This window comes from Aquarana catesbeiana, linkage group LG01 (genome assembly GCF_042186555.1).
Source record: "Aquarana catesbeiana isolate 2022-GZ linkage group LG01, ASM4218655v1, whole genome shotgun sequence".
Lineage (NCBI taxonomy): Eukaryota > Metazoa > Chordata > Amphibia > Anura > Ranidae > Aquarana > Aquarana catesbeiana.
Window position 1 is genome coordinate 171,006,117 of NC_133324.1, and position 18,456 is coordinate 171,024,572.

Here is an 18,456-nt window from a genome sequence, read left to right on the forward strand (position 1 = left end):
CCATGCAAAATAAGGCAATCCCTTAGGGGCCCCCAGGTCACAGAACTAGTGTCCTGATTGTTAGATGTCCCCTCTATTAGTTTTCTGGGGACAATCCAAAAGTTGGGATTTTCTTTAACGTTCAATGATAATGATAAACAGGGCAAATAGAGAGTGTGAATCTCCCTAATGGGGACACAGACAGCAATAAAAACTGACAAGTGTTCTATTCCATCTCCACTCTATCCAAAACTAAAAGAAATGTTTTGCCTTTAGTAATACTTTAACCACTTCCCGCTCGGCCTATAGCAGAATGATGGCCGGGCGGTGGTTCAGTTATCCTGACTGGGCGTCATATGACACCCTGCAGGATAACAGCCGCCGCGCATCGTGGCGATTGGTGGTGCGGTGTGTCAGTCTGACACACGGATCCGGCGGAGGCTCTTTACCACGTGATCAGCCGTGTCCAATCACGACGTAAACAGGAAAATCCAGTGATTGGCTTTTCCTCACTCGCGTCTGACAGACGCGAATAGAGGAGAGCCGATCTATCAGCGCAGCCCCCCCTCGGATGCTCACACTAGACCTCCAGGGAAGCTCCTAACGTGGATAGTCAGGTACATCCACATGTGAAAATTAATGATCCACATATGCCAATCAGTGCTCACAAATGGCACATCTATGGCACAATAAAAATTAGTGATGCCCAGCAATGCAACCCATCAGTGCCACCTATCAGTGCCCATCCGTGCCATCTATCCTTGCCACCCATAAGTACCCATCAGTGCCACCTCATCGGTGCCCATCAGTGCAGCCATATCAGTGCCCGTCATTGAAGAAGAAAACTTACTTATTTACAAAAAATGTTAACAGAAACAAAGAAAAACTTTTTTTTTTTTTCAAAATTTTCAGTCTTTTTTTTATTTGTTGCGCAAAAATAAAAATCGCAGAGGTGATCAAATACAACCAAAAGAAAGCTCTATTTGTGGGAACAAAATGATAAAAAATGTGTTTGGGTACAGTGTAGCATGACCGCGCAATTGTCATTCAATTTGCGACAGCGCTGAAAGCTGAAAATTGGCTTGGGCAGGAAGGTGTATAAGTGCCTGGTATTGAAGTGGTTAAATATTTTCTTTTTATGTTTGTATAATTTAGGTTTGGTTTCAATTGAAGTGCTCTTTTGTTGTCAGGGCTCTTACTTTTTTCATTCTTTCACACCACCGAGAATCATAAACAGCTATTTGTTTTCCTCCATTAGCCATGTGTTATTCTTTCCCTAAAAACATGTAGCCATTTATGCATTGTATGCAGTTATTTATATTTTTTGTAAAACTATCCCCTATAATATTCATAAATAATGCAGTAGGATATGCCTATAACTCTAAAGGTTGATGGGATAGGATGTGAGAAAAAGACCCAAGTTCACGTCCTAACAAGTTGGGGAGATACAGGCATGGCAAATTGGGGAACCAGTTTAGTTTCAATCAGCTACATTATATTATTGACCATAGAGAAGTGCTTTCTATTGTAAAAGTGATGCCTATTTCATACAAGTGCCCACTCACCAATGAGTAATTCAAGTGACCAGTCCAGCCTATGTAGAGTACAGGTTATACATTAACTCCATTATGTCCTCCTCTCCGCTCGTTTGCAAAAGCAAAGCTGTAGGCTACTAGAGTTGGGCTCCAGGTAAATCACAATACAAAAATTTGCATTTACTTTACTTTAGCCTTACCTAGCAAACTGGATATTTGTAAAATCCAACAGCAGAATTGACGATACTGCTAGATGAGTTTAAAGAGGTTGTTATTCTCAGCCTGGCACAAGTGACATAAACTCATTTGTTCTTTTTCTTCAAGGTCTTGGATGGTGGACTATACAGGCCAGTAATACCTATATTAAGAGAGAACCAAGGAAGTACATTTTTAATGATACTAGCAACGTTCTCTAAACCTACCCGCTCAGTACACTGGGCTCTATGCAACATATTGAAGGTCTGATTATTCCATACACTGTGCAATACATGACGTGCTGTATGTGGCTTTCTCCAGACCATTCTGGTCTGTACATTTTTGTTATAAATTACATTCTCCAGACCATTCCTTTCCATACACTATATATGTACAATACTCTGGTTTTCCCCGATTCTTTTACAGTCTCAAGATCCACCAGGACTTCTAGAATCTCTGCCAATACTTCCAATGGTACTTGCAGAATCCCTCCCAGGACTTCCAGAATCCCTGCCAATATTTCCTAGGTAAACAAGGCAGACCATCGTTCTGTCAGAGAGGAAGAGAGAGATCTTGTGCTCCTGCTAATCAGGAACACAGATATCTCTCTTTCTCCAGTCAGTCCTTCCCCCACACAGTTGGAAAGCATTCCCTTAACCCTTTGATTGGCCCTGATGCCATTTATACAGTGACAGTGCATTTTTCTTTAAGCACTGATCACTGTATTGTGTCACTGGTCCCCGAAAAGTGTCAGATTTGTCCGCTGCAATGTCACAGTCCTGCTAAAAATCACTGATCACCGCCATTACTAGTAAGACAATTAAAAAAAAAGGACCATAAATTTAGCCCATAATTTGTAGACGCTATATCTTTTGCGCAGACCAATCAATATATACGCTTTTTGGGATTTTTACCAAAAATATGTAGCAGAATACAAGTTGGCCTAAACTGATGAAGAAATTAGATTTTTTACATTTTTTTATTGGATATGTTTTATAGCAGAAAGTAAATATATATATATATATTTTTTTCAAAATTGTCAGTCTTTTTTTACAGCACAAACAATAATAAACCATATGTGTAGAAAAAGGTGCAGCGCTAAAATATATGAAGAAAGTTGTTGAGCACAACTTACAAAAAAGTGCAAATTAGTGACCAGATAATGTGAACAGTGTTACTACAACCCCTGGCAAAAATTATGGAATCACCAGTCCCTGAGGATGTTCCTTCAGTTGTTTATTGTTGTAGAAAAAAAGCAGATCACAGACATGGCCAAAAACTAAAAGCATTTCAAATGGCAACTTTCTAGCTTTAAGAAACACTAAAAGAAATCAAGAAAAATAATTGTGGTGGCCAGTAACAGATTTATAGAACAAGCACAGGGAATAAATTATGGAATCACTCAACTCTGAGGAAAAAATTATGGAATCATGAAAAACAAACAAACAAAATAACACTCCAACACATCACTAGTACTTTGTTGCACCACCTCTGGCTTTTATAACTGCTTGCAGTCTCTGAGGCATTGACTTAATGAGTGATAAACAGTACTCTTCATCAATCTGGCTCCAGCCTTCTCTGATTGCTGTTGCCAAATCATCTTTGCAGGTTGGAGCCTTGTCATGGACCATTCTCTTTAACTTCCACCACAGATTTTCAATTGGATTGAGATCCGGACTGTTTGCAGGCCATGACATTGACCTATGTGTCTTTCTTCAAGGAATTTTTTCACAGTTTTTGCTCTATGGCAAGATGCATTATCATCTTGATAAATGATTTCATCATCTCCAAACATCCTTTCAATAGATGGGATAAGAAAAGTGTCCAAAATTTCAATGTAAACCTGTGCATTTATTGAAGATTTAATGACAGCCATCTCCCCAGTGCCTTTACCTGACATGCAGCCCCATATCATAATTGACTGTGGAAATTGGCATGTTTTCTTCAGTCGTCTGCATAAATCTCATTGGAACGGCACCAAACAAAAGTTCCAGCATCATCACCTTGCCCAATGCAGATTTGAGATTCATCACTGAATATGACTTTCATCCAATCATCCACAGTACACGATTGCCTTTCCTTAGCCCATTGTAACCTTGTTTTTTTGTGTTTAGGTGTTAGAGATGCTTTCTTTTAGCTTTTCTGTATGTAAATCCCATTTCCTTTAGGCGGTTTCTTACAGTTCGGTCACAGATGTTGACTCCAGTTTCCTCCCATTTGTTCACCATTTGTGTTGTTGTACATTTTCTGCTTTCAAGGCATATTGCTTTAAGTTTTCTGTCTTGACGCTTTGATATCTTCCTTGGTCTACCAGTATGCTTGCCTTTAACACCTTCCCATGTTGTTTGTATTTGGTCCATGTTTTAGACACAGCCGACTGTGAACAACCAACATCTTGTGCAACACTGCGTGATGATTTACGCTCTTTACCTACATACTAACAAGCAGATTTAATCTGATGCAGGTGTTAGTGTTTGTAATGAAAATTTATAGGGTGATTCCATAATTTTTTCCTCAGAATTGAGTGATTCCATAATTTATTCCCTGTGCTTGTTCTATAAATCTGTTACAGGCCACCACAATTATTTTTCTTGATTTCTTTTAGTGTTTCTTAAAGCCAGAAAGTTGTGATCTGCTTTTTTTCTACAACAATGAACAACTGAAGGAACATCCTCAGGGACTGGTGATTCCATAATTTTTGCCAGGGGTTGTATAAATCACATATAAAACAAGAAAATGCTAAATACTGCCAAAAACCTGCATAAATCACATATAAACCAAGAAATTGCTAAATACTGCAAATAAATAAAACTTGCATAGATCAAGCAAAACTGAGGAATATACAAGACCAAAAGATCATATATATAGGGGAAGTGCTACAATAAAAATGCAAAAAAATGGTGAAAAAAAATATATAGTTAATATCTAAAAGAAGTCCATGAAAGTGACTAAAAAATCTTCATATGAATATGTGACTTGGTCTGATTGCTTGACCTTGTGATACCCGTCACCTTTAATAATAGGAAGGCTTACCGGGCCACCAGCGACTCAGGGAGGTCAAAGAGCCCGAATTGGATCGCAGATCCCCAGAAATGATCTCCAGATCTCCTGGCCCTCCTTGATCTCCCGGGCGTCTCTTGTTAATAACCTCTGTGTCCCGGACGTTCTCTCAATCACAGTAAGTATCTCAATTGTTCAAAAGATTGTGCACATCTTGCAAAAAAGATATGGTACTCCAAATAGTGTGATATTGTCTCATCAGGAAGATTTATTGAAGTAAATGATACAATGCTGTTTGGGAGCTTCCACAAGTCTCCAAATAGAATAAAAACAGGTTTAAAACAGAGTTGCTAGCAAGTAAAAAGTCCTGTATACAGATGTTTTAAACCGTAGAGGTGATCAAATACCACCAAAAGAAAGCTCTATTTGTGGGTAAAAAAGGACATACATTTTATTTGGGTACAGTGTCTCACGATCGCGCAATTGTCAGTTAAAGCAACGCAGTGCCATTTGGGAAAAAATGGCCTGGTCAGGAAGGGGGTAAAACCTTCCGTAGCTGAAGTGGTTGGTGCTGTGTCTTCTCACTAGCTATCCCTTGTTACAAAGAGCTATAATACTTATGAAATTACCTGATCATTACTGACCCGGACTGGCTTGACTACTATCTTTGATTGCTGCCTGCTTTGACCCCTGTCTGGACCTAACTACTCTCTTCATTGCCACCTAACTTGACCCCTACGTGAACTTGTCTATTCTCTTGCAGATATCCCAGAGTACAGTCTCCAAATGTAGCCTTCCTGTCCTAGCTTATCCATCAGTGGGGTGATACTGAGGGTCGTAACTTGGTATCAGCCTGCAGCAAAAAGTTCTGGGGGCCATTTGGGCTCCCAGGCCACCTCCACCATCAGGTGCTCTACTAAGGACCTGCTAGTGCTTAAAATTCCGCACCTCGGGTAGGTCTGCATCACCCTCCGGGGCATTCTTTATTACATTCTCCACACTATCCCACTCTGAATGCTGTATATTATTTAACCACTTCCCTACCCGCGTATGTACATATGACGTCCACAGATGGGATCTCCCATCCTGGGTGGACGTCATATGACGGCCTCGGGTTCCTGGCCGCCTAGGGGGCGCGCGCGCCCACCGCGTTGCTCGGGTCCCGGTGCATGTGCCCGGCGGCCGCGATGTCCGCCGGGCACCCGCGATTGCCCGTTAACCGGGCCGGACCGTGGATCTCTGTGTGTAAGCACAGAGATCCACGTCCTGTCAGCTCAGAGGAGAGCGATCTGTGTTCCCAGAACGGAGGAACACTGATCGGTCTCCTCCCCTTGAGCGTCCCCTCCCCCTACAGTTAGAAGCATTCCCTAGGAAACACATTTAACCCCTCCCCGCCCCCTAGTGGTTAACAGCTTCACTGCCTGTCACATTTACACAGTAATCAATGCAATTTTATAGCATTGATCGCTGTATAAATGTGAATGGTCCCAAAAATGTGTCAAAAGTGTCCGATGTGTCCGCCATAATGTCGCAGTCACGAAAAAAAATTGCGATCGCCACTATTACTAGTAAAAAAAAAAAAAATTTTTTTTTTTTTTAAATGCCATAAATCCCGTATTTTATAGACGCTATAACTTTTGCGCAAACCAATCAATATACGCTTATTGCGATTTTTTTTTACCAAAAATATGTAGAAGAATACGTATCGGCCGAAACTGAGGAAAAAATTTGTTTTTTTTTTTTTTAAATTTGGATATTTATTATAGCAAAAAGTAAAAAATATTGTGTTTTTTTCAAAATTGTCGCTCTTCTTTTGTTTATAGCGCAAAAAATAAAAAACGCAGAGGTGATCAAATACCACCAAAAGAAAGCTCTATTTGTGGGGGAAAAAAGGACATCAATTTTGTTTGGGTACAACGTCGCACGACCGTGCAATTGTTGTTTAAAGTGCGACAGCGCTGAAAACTAAAAATTGGTCTGGGAAGGAAGGGGGTGAAAATGCCCCGTATTGAACCGGTTAAGTAATCGTCACAGCATTGTAATATTAATATACAGAAATCATTTGCACCACTAGGACTTCTTAATTCCACCTCATTCAAGGAAGAGGCATACTTTTGCTAGTTACATATTAAGCAGGCAATACAGCATGCTGCCTCCAGCAGTGCATTCTGCTTGGTTTGTGGCAAATGTGGAGCCAGTAGTTAAGATCTAACCAAGGTAAGTTAAAGTAATAACAAAGTCTTGTTTTTTGTTTTTTTTTGTTTAAAAAACAAACAAACATGGTTTTGCCCAGATCCTCCTTTTCTTGGGTCCCTCGCCAGCGCTCCTGGTCCCTCTCTCCTACCAAGTGCCCCCACAGCAAGCAGCTTGCTATGGAGAGCACCCAAGTCGCTGTTCTATGTGTCCATTCAGAGATGGAGCTGCAGCTCGCCCCCACCCCCTCTCTCTCCTCATTGGCTTACTGACTTTGACAGCAGCGGGAGCCAATGATGTCCGCTGCTATGTCTCAGCCAATCAGGATGGAGAGTCCTGGACAGCTGAGGCTCTTGTGCAGGATCGCTGGATCGAGATGGGGCTCGCGTAAATATTATGGGGGCTCAGGGGGGTTGCTGCACACAGAAGGTTTTTTCCACAATATAAGGCTCCATTCACACTAGCGCGTTTTTTGATGCATTTTGCATTTTGCAGAAATGCACGGGAATTTTTTAACATGGGTTCCTATGGAACATGTTCACATCAATGCCTTTTTGTTTCTCTGCATTTTTGGAAAGGGTCGGGGACTTTTTTTCATGCAAAAAGCAGCGTTTTGCATGTAATGGATTTCAATGGACAAGCATCAAAAACGCAAGTGCACCGTTTTTGCAGCGTTTTTGATGCGTTTTTGCCGTTTTTTTTTTTTTTTTTTTTTTTTTTTAATTTTTTTTAAATTTTTTTTTTAGACTGTAAAAAAAACTGTAAAAAAAAAAAAAACGCAAAACGCAATTTGCGGCAAAAACGCCGCAAAAACGCTGCTCAAAAACGTGGCAAGCATGAAAAAAAAACCTCCAAAAACGCTCAAAAGCAACATGCATAGGTGTGAATCGAGCCTTATACAGTACTCCGCGCTGCCTAAAATGTTAGCAGCTAACACAACAAACAGAAATTTTGCTAAAATCAAAAGGTGCATAAGTGTAGCGCTGAAGTGCCAAACTAAGTTAACACAACTCTAACATAAACACGAATAAATTAAATCAATAAACAAACCACAGTAAATTTATATACATAAATATAAATAACGCATGTGATAAAAAGATATGTGACAAGATCCAAAACAAGTGTAAAGTAAGTAGTAAAGTCCATGGAAATCTCAAAGATCCACAATGTGCAGTGAATAATAACAGTCCATATTGAAATAAGATGGTCTCGGTCACCATACATAAAGCCAATGTGGTAGATGGAAAGTAGGAACACCAATGTGATGGAGTCACCACCAGAATAGATGCAGGCTTACCAGAAAGTTTGAACTCAAGAGAACATATGTTCAGCCGACAATGGGGGTGAAACCTTAAGGATCCTCAGTGATTGGAGCCTGGAGTTTCTTAGACCCTCATAGAAAAATCGTCTTCACTTCAGGGTGATCTGGCGCTTCTCTGAAACGGACCAAGCCAAAAGGGACTGGAAGTTTCTCATATATATCCACCACTGCCTGTGTGTGGTGCTTTAACAGGTGCTGAGCTGTGTAAAATCCAGCAGAACAGGAACCAACATATGTTGTCTCCACATATGCTAACCAAACAGTCACACACAAAGACGTGAAGTGCTAGGGCGTAATCTCATTAAGGGGGACGTTCCGCAGTGTCTTACACGCCTGCTAATTCCAGATGGGATAGGAGACTTCACATCAAGGTATTCAGTATATCTTCTGTAAGTACTATAACACTAGCAAGGAATGGGAGAGACGTCCATCTACTAGGTCGGCACGCACTTGTAAAGCTTTTCGTTGAGTAAAATAAGCAATAAAGAGAGAAAAGAGAAGAAAGGAAAAAGGGAAGAAGAAAGAGCGGAGAGGGGCAGGGAGGGAAAGGGGGGGATGGGTGAGGGGGGCACTGAGAGGGGAATACATGGGGAGGGGGTGGGATCACCACCAGCTACCCTCCCCAATATGCCCCAATCAGTGTGAAAGGATGTTGCGACCTTTAAAGCACCTTTCAAGGATTATCCCGGGTTAAGTCCTGACAATGTTGTGAACTTTGGTAATCAAGCCAGGGTGCCCACGTCTCTGTAATGTATGTTATTCTGTCCTGTGCGGTGCAAATCAAGTCATCCATCGCTGCTATCTGGTTAACCTGTGTTATCCATTCCTTCATAGATGGGGGTGACTTGGACCTCCAATGTACTGGAAGACACAGCCTAGCTGCATTAATCATATGCATAGCTATTGACCTATAGTATTTTTTACGGGAGATTTTGGAGATGTGGAGAAGGTATTGCGCTGGGTTCCTGGGTATGGACGTTCAAAGAGCCCTTGTGAATGTATAAATGCACTCGATCCCAAGAGGTTGCATCAATCACTATGTCCAGCTCAGTTTCCCAATAGGCATGTTCCAATCTCAGACATTGTGGCATAAAGACCTGAAATTAAATGACTCTGGGGAGAGGAGCTAGAGCATAGTGATTCCAGGACAGTAGGGGTTTTTGCAAATTTTTCTCTATTCGTAGGACTGTCCAGGAAATGTTTCAATTGGATATAAGCCCAGAAGGGGAAAGACTTTGTGTTAGATAGTGATGCTAGTTCACCTTGTCGGAGAAACCTTCCTCTGGAAAAGAAGTGTTTAGCCTGCATTTCTGCATAAGGCCATTCTGCTGATAGAAAGGCCTCTTCCATGCCAGGAGGGAAGTCTGGATTACCCTTGATAGGGGTGATCGCACAAAACGTGGTTGAAAGAGAGTGTACTTTACACGCCCTATCAAAGGCATGCAGGGTTGCTCTTACAAGAGGGTGTGAATGGACACTAGCCAGTATGTGTTTCTTTGAGACCCAGGGGATGTAGTGGAGTTCGGTACCCAAAATGAGTTTTTCCAGTAGGAGCCAACTCTTATATTTATAGTGGAGCCTCGAATCCACTACCGGGGCTAAGTGGACTGCCCAGTAATACCTCTGAAGGTCCGGGAGTCCAATTCCACCACCTGACTTTGGTAGTACTAGTTTAGCCCACCCCACTCGCACCACCTTAGCTCCCCAAATAAAGGCTCTGCACATGTGCTTGTATGCTGTGAAGAAGAAGGGTGGCAGATGAATCGGGATAGTCTGTAATTTGTACAGTAAGCGAGGGAGTACCGTCATCTTTAAAATCGAGGCCCGACCAGGAGATAGTGGGGGCCACCCATCTGTGAAGGTCCTGCTGTATAAGCTTCAATTCTGAGAGGAAGTTCTTTTCATACAGATCATTAAGCTTACTAGGGAGTTGGATACCTAGATAAGTAATAGCATCAGTTTTCCAATAAAATGGAAAGTTCACTTGACAGAGTTGCACTGTCTTGGGGGGCAAGGAAACATTTAGCGCATTTGACTTTGAAAGATTTTCAGATTCGAGATGGCCTTAACCGCTTCAGCCCCGGAAGAATTTACCCCCTTCCTGACCAGAGCACTTTTTGTGATTCGGCACTGCATCGTTTTAACTGACAATTGTGCGGTCGTGCGACGTGGCTCTCAAACAAAATTGACGTCCTTTTTTCCCCACAAATAGAGCTTTCTTTTGGTGGTATTTGATCACCTCTGCAATTTTTATTTTTTGCGCTATAAACAAAATAAGAGCGACAATTTTGAAAAAAACGCATTATTTTTTACATTTTGCTATAATAAATATCCCCCAAAAATATATAAAAAAATTTTTTTTTTCCTCAGTTTAGGCCGATACATATTCTTCTACATATTTTTGGTCAAAAAAAATCGCAATAAGCGTTTATTGATTGGTTTGCGCAAAAGTTATAGCGTTTACAAAATAGGGGCTAGTTTTATAGCATTTTTAATAATTTTTTTTTTTACTAGTAATTAATTGAAGTCTTCCCCCAGTATCAAAAGGCCCGTCTGAAACATGGTGAGCTGTAGGAGGACTTCTTTAAGGAAGGTTACCTGCCTAGAGTTGGGGCAATAAATGTTCGCCAAGGTCACCGGTCTATTTTTCCTTTTAGAAAGATAAATCTGCCTTCTGGGTCAATGAATTTGTCAGTAAGGTGGAATGGGAATGATTTAGCAAGCACTATAGAAACCCCTTTCGTTTTGGAGTCGGGACAGGTTGCATGATAGACCTCTGGGAATCGGCTATTGGATAAGCGAGGAGTGGAGCCTGATTTAAAGTGGGTTTCTTGCAGATATATCACTTGAGATCTGGGGCGGTGAGCCTCAGCAAGAATGCTGCTACGCTTCTCCGGGATGTTAAGGCCCTTATGCCGCGTACACACGGTCGGACTTTCCGGCATACTTGGTCCGGCGGACCAGAGTGTGCCGGACAATCCGCCCGTGTGTGGGCGGCGGCGGACTTTTCCGGCGGACTTCTTCCCAAAAGCCCGCCGGACCTAGATTTCAAACATGTTTGAAATCTTTCCGTCGGACTCAGTTTCGGGCGGAAAGTCCGCTCGTGTGTGTGCTGGTCCGACGGAAAGCCCGCTCGTGTGTAGGCTGGTCCGACAGACCAAATACGACACGAGGGGATGGTATTGCATCTCGCGCTCGCTGCAATAGGAAAAACAAATCTTCCTATTGCGGCGAGCGCGGGGCATACCAGGCCCTTAGGTCTGGTATGGATTATAAAGGGGAACCCCGCTACGCTGAAAAAACGGCGTGGGGTCCCCCTAAAATCCATACCAGACCCCGATCCGAGCACGCAGCCTGGCCGGTCAGGAAAGGGGGTGGGGACGAGCGAGCGCCCCCCCCCTCCTGAACCGTACCAGGCCGCATGCCCTCAACATGGGGGGTGGGTGCTTTGGGGGAGGGGGGCGCCCTGCGCCCCCCCCCCCAAAGCACCTTGTCCCCATGTTGATGAGGACAAGGGCCTCTTCCCGACAACCCTGGCCGTTGGTTGTCGGGGTCTGCGGGCGGGGGCTTATCGGAATCTGGGAGCCCCCTTTAATAAGGGGGCCCCCAGATCCCGGCCCCCCACCCTATGTAAATGAGTATGGGGTACATGGTACCCCTACCCATTTACCTAGGAAAAAAGTGTAAGTAATAAAACACACTACACAGGTTTTTAAAATATTTTATTAAACAGCTCCGGGGGGGGGATCTTCCTCCGGCTTCGGGGGTCTTCTTCCGGCTTCGGGGGTCCCTCCGCTTCATCTTCTCCCGGCGTCCGGTTGGTTCTTCTCCGCTCTCCGGCCTCTTCTCCCGGTGTCGCAGGTCTTCGGCCGGCCCCTCCGCTCTCTTCATGTAGCTCTATTGCGAGCGGAGGTCCGGACTTCTGGGCTTCTTGGCTTCTTGGCTTCTTGGCTTCTTGGCTTGGCTTGGCTTCTCTTCTCTTCCCCCAGATGTTGACACGACGCTCTCTCCGGCTGGACTGGTTTCTGAGGGCTGCGTTGTGACTTATATAGGCGGAGACCCCGCCCCCATATGATGTCACAGTCCCTGGGCATGCTGGGACTGTGACGTTTTAGGGGGCGTGGTCGGGGGGCGTGGTCGACCACGCCCCCTAAAACGTCACAGTCCCAGCATGCCCAGGGACTGTGACATCATATGGGGGCGGGGTCTCCGCCTATATAAGTCACAACGCAGCCCTCAGAAACCAGTCCAGCCGGAGAGAGCGTCGTGTCAACATCTGGGGGAAGAGAAGAGAAGCCAAGCCAAGCCAAGAAGCCAAGAAGCCAAGAAGCCAAGAAGCCCAGAAGTCCGGACCTCCGCTCGCAATAGAGCTACATGAAGAGAGCGGAGGGGCCGGCCGAAGACCTGCGACACCGGGAGAAGAGGCCGGAGAGCGGAGAAGAACCAACCGGACGCCGGGAGAAGATGAAGCGGAGGGACCCCCGAAGCCGGAAGAAGACCCCCGAAGCCGGAGGAAGATCCCCCCCCCGGAGCTGTTTAATAAAATATTTTAAAAACCTGTGTAGTGTGTTTTATTACTTACACTTTTTTCCTAGGTAAATGGGTAGGGGTACCATGTACCCCATACTCATTTACATAGGGTGGGGGGCCGGGATCTGGGGGCCCCCTTATTAAAGGGGGCTCCCAGATTCCGATAAGCCCCCGCCCGTAGACCCCGACAACCAACGGCCAGGGTTGTCGGGAAGAGGCCCTTGTCCTCATCAACATGGGGACAAGGTGCTTTGGGGGGGGGGCGCAGGGCGCCCCCCTCCCCCAAAGCACCCACCCCCCATGTTGAGGGCATGCGGCCTGGTACGGTTCAGGAGGGGGGGGGGGGCGCTCGCTCGTCCCCACCCCCTTTCCTGACCGGCCAGGCTGCGTGCTCGGATCGGGGTCTGGTATGGATTTTAGGGGGACCCCACGCCGTTTTTTCGGCGTAGCGGGGTTCCCCTTTATAATCCATACCAGACCTAAGGGCCTGGTATGCCCCGCGACGGGGCTCGCAAGGTGTCAATCTAGCCGATAAAAGCGGCAAGATTGACATCCTTTTCTAGTCCCGTCGCACCTGAGTCACGTTCAAAATGAACGGACTTGTCCGTGTGTGGGCAAGTCCGTTCATTCTGAAAGTCCGCCGGAACTCCGGCGAAAGTCCGTCGGAAAGACGGGCGGACTTAGCCCGCCGGAAAATCCCGGCGTGTGTGGGCAAGTCCGTTCGTTTTAAAGTCCGGCGCACCTGGCGGACAAAGTCCGTCGGAAAGTGTGCCGGACCAAGTAGGATAGAAAGTCCGCTCGTGTGTACGCGGCATTAGCGTTCAAGGAATAGACCTTGAGAGATAGAGGAGCCAATGTTTGCACCACAGAAGGCATGTTCAGTAATCAAAGGTGCTTGTCAGTGCCACTAAGTTCCTTTTTTTTTTCCCCCAGGGAAGGGGTCTGTGAAAAGGGAAAAAGGGGTAGGGAACAGAAAGCCGGGGGAAAGAGACAAATAGAAAAGGTAGGGAGAGGGAAGGAGAGGAAAAGGGGAATTAAAGAGAAAGAAAAAGAACAGGAGTAAAGGTTAAGTCCACTCTGGAAAGTCACTCAGGGTTTGTCAGTAACCCAAGGGAGGCTTAACCCTTGTACTAACGAGCTCTCCCCTATATGGGGCTCGCTATAAAAGAACCGGAGGTAATACCAGTCCAGCTGAGTTACCTAATAAGGGCAGAGGTGAAAGGCAAAAGTCACGTGGGGTTATTCCGGCAAGTTTCAAGGGGGATACCTGCCTCCCTGAAGTGGGGGAGAAACCTAGTACCTAAACAGGAATTTGTACACTCCTGCCAACTGGAGATCCAAGAGAGCGAGGATGGAGATTAATGAGAAACCTCAGCTTTGCTGGGTGGAGTGATACCGCGCGGGCCCCCTCGTATTGGGTGAGAAGAAGGGTCTACTCTGGCCTGCCTCCCCTGTGAGAGATAACATTACAAACTAATACCATTTAATATTTTCAACATTTTAGTAATGCAACTGCCTCCATATTGCCCCACTTGGAACGCCAGGGTCCCCGAGCCCCAGACCACCAAGCTCCATGGTGAATCCAGGGGTCAGGAGCCCCCACGCCCCTCAGGCATCTAGAATCTATTTTAATCACTGCAATCACTCACATAGAGAAGGATATACAGCCCTGTGTTTCCATTCTGTGTGAGCGCCCCTATAGCCTGTAATGGCTAGCGTGAACAGGGTAAGGGTCTCCCCCTACCCCGGGACCTCTGAGCCATCTATTCCACAGCCAGAATCCGTCATGGATGTATGGGATAGAGTTCACTGACCTCAGGGCTACCCTTAATCCATCACAGTGTCATATAAGGGAGTGAAATAATACATAACATTAAACAGGAAACAACACAGTACAGTTTTGATGAGCTATGCTTGCCCCTTATCTCCAAAGCCTATGGAAGTGGTATCCTGCAAAAATTACTGAGTTGTCATCGTATGGCCTGCGAAAACAGACTGGCAAATCTAAATCCTCTCCATCCCTCAAAGAAAAACCCAAAACAGAACAATGGGGATGAGGGTGGAGGAGTTGTTTGGCACTCAGTGGAGCCTCAAGTACTTAATTTACGCCCACACCTCTTGGGCTTTCTTTTCTTTTTGAAGAGAACAACATGTATATACTCTTTGTGGAGTAAAACCCACTTCTATCCATATACAGATCTACATCATCCCCAATACATAGATGTTTATTCATATCGGAATCAGGAGCATACTGGGCAGACAGACCTTGTCACTGTCGCTGTTTTTAATCATAAACTTTATGGAATGTCAAGTCAGCCAACACAGTGTTTAATGTAAGTGTATCAGATATGAAAATTACATTATGAAATGTTTCATTGATGGATACTCACATGCTGATTATCATCTTCTCAATATATTTTTCTAATATAGAACTATTTAAAGTGTACACCACCCCTGAGAAAGGAGTTTAACTGACTCCGAAATGCGTTGGGTGCAAAAGTACTGCTTCAAAACACTGTATATACACTATTGTAATATTGATTGACCTACATTCCTAACAATAAATGTTATAGTATTTGTCATATTTTACTGTGTCAATTTAATAAATCATATTTGTACCAAGTATATCTCTTTTATGGTTTTTACATGTGCCTGAAAAGTCCACCATTAGGGGACCCCCTTTGTTGTTGTGTATAAATAATTTTGGATGTGGCACAAATTCACAGTCAGATGCTGATCTATACTATATACTATAGATTATTTGGTAGAAAATACCGCCCCCTGCTTTTGATCAGCAACTACCTGTGTACAGTAAATATGTATTTTTTATAATAAGTATTTTTTAGAAGCATAAATACATAATACGTTCCATCTAAATTAAGTCCTTTCAACCTAAAGCAACATGACAAGTTTCACAGGTGACAATTGGGAAACCCTCATGGAGGGATATTTAAAAGATTTGGGAGATAAGGAATCCATAGATTCAGAAATCTCTTCAGTCTTCTCCAGACTTTCTAAAACTCTGGAGAAGAAATCCTTGCTATACTGGCATGTCAGATCCTTTCAAGACTACATTAAAGAAGACATCAATCCCATGGGATTGCGAGTCCAGATCTTCCCTACCCTTGAGGGCCTGGACTCGGAATTCAAAGATAAATGGGAAAATGCATTACGCGAATGCTCACGGAGCTTAATGGAAATTTTAATAGATGAATATAGAAAAAGATCCAACAGTCTGGATGCAGACGTAAACTTATGTAACAAACTTCAACAACTTAAAATTCAGAGACCCATTACAAACAAGGACAGATTGTAAACACCACTTATATGACATGTTATGTTCAATATACGTATCTTCTGGCATGCATGTGGACATAGGAGCACAGATCACTATATATATATATATATATATATATATATATATATATATATATATATATATATACACAGATGTGACACCGCATTTTTGATACTATAGAATACATACCACTTGATACGTTATACAAGTGAAAGCTGCTCCCAAGTGAAAGTAACTTTCTTTGTTGATTTTTGCTGTTTGTCTATGCCACACTAATGAATTCTATGATCTGGACTCTTTTGCCCACTTGCACTCCTTTCTATTTAATAAGAAAATGTTGTTAGTACTGTTTTTCAAAAAATTCCTGTTGATCCTGCCATTAACCTCCTCTCTCTGTTTATTTTAAAACAAGTAGTCAGAGGACCTGGACTCTCTACTTATCTACACTCTCTGATATGTATCCAATAAGAAAATGTTGCTTTCATTGTTTTCTTGTAAAAGAAACCTCCGTTGATCCTGCCATTAATTTTCTTTTCTTATGTATATTAGGACTTGGATCTTATACAACCTTTGATATGTATAACCTATGTATTCTCTAATATATAATGAAAATCCCCAAAATGTCATCTATACCTGTGAGACTTTACCTGTCACCAGTATTCTCCTGCTCCTAGAAAATCATAGAATTATGATTATACTTGTATTCTCATTTTTTATGCCTAAGTGGATGTTTTTATAACATCACACTACCACCTTTAACTTGACGCTCGCCCGGCACAAAAAGCCGCCCGGGTTACACAACCCATGGCGGCGCGATGCAAGGCTACAGTCTATATCCACCTTAGTCTGGCCTCCATCCTGCAACTCTGGTGCGGGCCCCCTCGTATTGGGTGAGAAGAAGGGTCTACTCTGGCCTGCCTCCCCTGTGAGAGATAACATTACAAACTAATACCATTTTATATATTTTTTTTTTTTAACAAAAACAAGCTTTATTATTGAATTGAGGACATTTATACATCGACAGTACATAAAATTGCATGTCAAGAGTTGGTCGAGAAAAATAGGCAAAGAAATAAGGAGTAGGTGGGCGTGATACATTGCATTATACATACGTATGCTTGTTGAAGAAGGATACGACTTCACATCAAACCATACATGATTACAGCAACATCAATAGCAATGCCTATCGGATGGAGTGGTCATGAATAGCAGTCCCTTCCCTTGGTTTAAGAGAATATGGTAAGCTAATCCGTACAGGTGCTTGTCTTATCTAGCCATTTATCCCATACTTTATGGAATTTAGTTGGGCAGCCTCTGTTTTTGTACATCACCTTTTTATATGGTAGTACTGTATTAACTTCCCTGATCCAGGCTTGTAGAGTAGGGGGTTCTGTTCTCATCCAATGCTTGGCTATTAGTTTCCTAGCACTAAATAGTGATTCGCTTAGGAGTGTAATCAGGGATCTGTCTGTGATGGCGTCTGGGAGTAACCCAAGAAGGCATGGCCTGGGGTCAAGTTGAACTGGTGATCCCATGTGGTCGTGAAGGAATGTTATGATTTGTGCCCAGTAGCTTTGTATTTCTGGGCATGACCAGAGTAAGTGGAAGAATGAACACGGGTTGCTGAAGCATCTTGGGCAGTGTGGGTCCTGATGTGGGGAAAATTTAGCAATTCTGGATGGTGTTAGATATGCTTTGTGTATTATATACAGCTGGGTTAATCGGTCAGAAATTTTAGGTGACGTAATTTTAACGTTTGATAGTATATCTTCCCAGTCAGAGATGTCTATAGGCCCCACATCATCCTCCCATCTAATTCTTGCTGTGTCCACAATTCGTGCTACCGATTTGGTACGGAGTGTATTGTAGAGGGTGGATATGAGCTTTTCTGGGTTTGTCCCTGTGATTATGTCTACAAGTGGTAGTACTTGGGGGTTGGGGAGTCCGTGCCCGAACTGGGTTTGGAGCGTGTGCCTCAGCTGTGTGTAGCTAAATTGCATATGGGGGGGAGATCAAATTCCTCGCAAAGTGTCTGGAAGCTTCTTATTCCAAAGACAGTAGTAATCTGGTACAAGAACACCACTCCCTTGGCTGCCCATCTAGTGGCACCTATTAGAGAGATCAATTCCCTCAGCTGGGGGTTGTGCCATAAGGGTGTGTGCGAGTGATAGTAGTCAGCTCCAGATAGTTTAACTGCTTTTTCCCACACATGTCTATGCTGAGATAGTAATAGGTCTCGGTCTTTACGTTTGTTATGTTTACTGGCTTTCCTGAATATCACCTGTAATGGGGAGTGCATATCACCGTTTGGTCTTTTGCATATTAAGGCTTGGTATCTAGTCTCGTCGGTTTTATGGATATGGTAAAAGTGCGAAAGTTGTGCCGCAATGTAGTATGTGTATAAG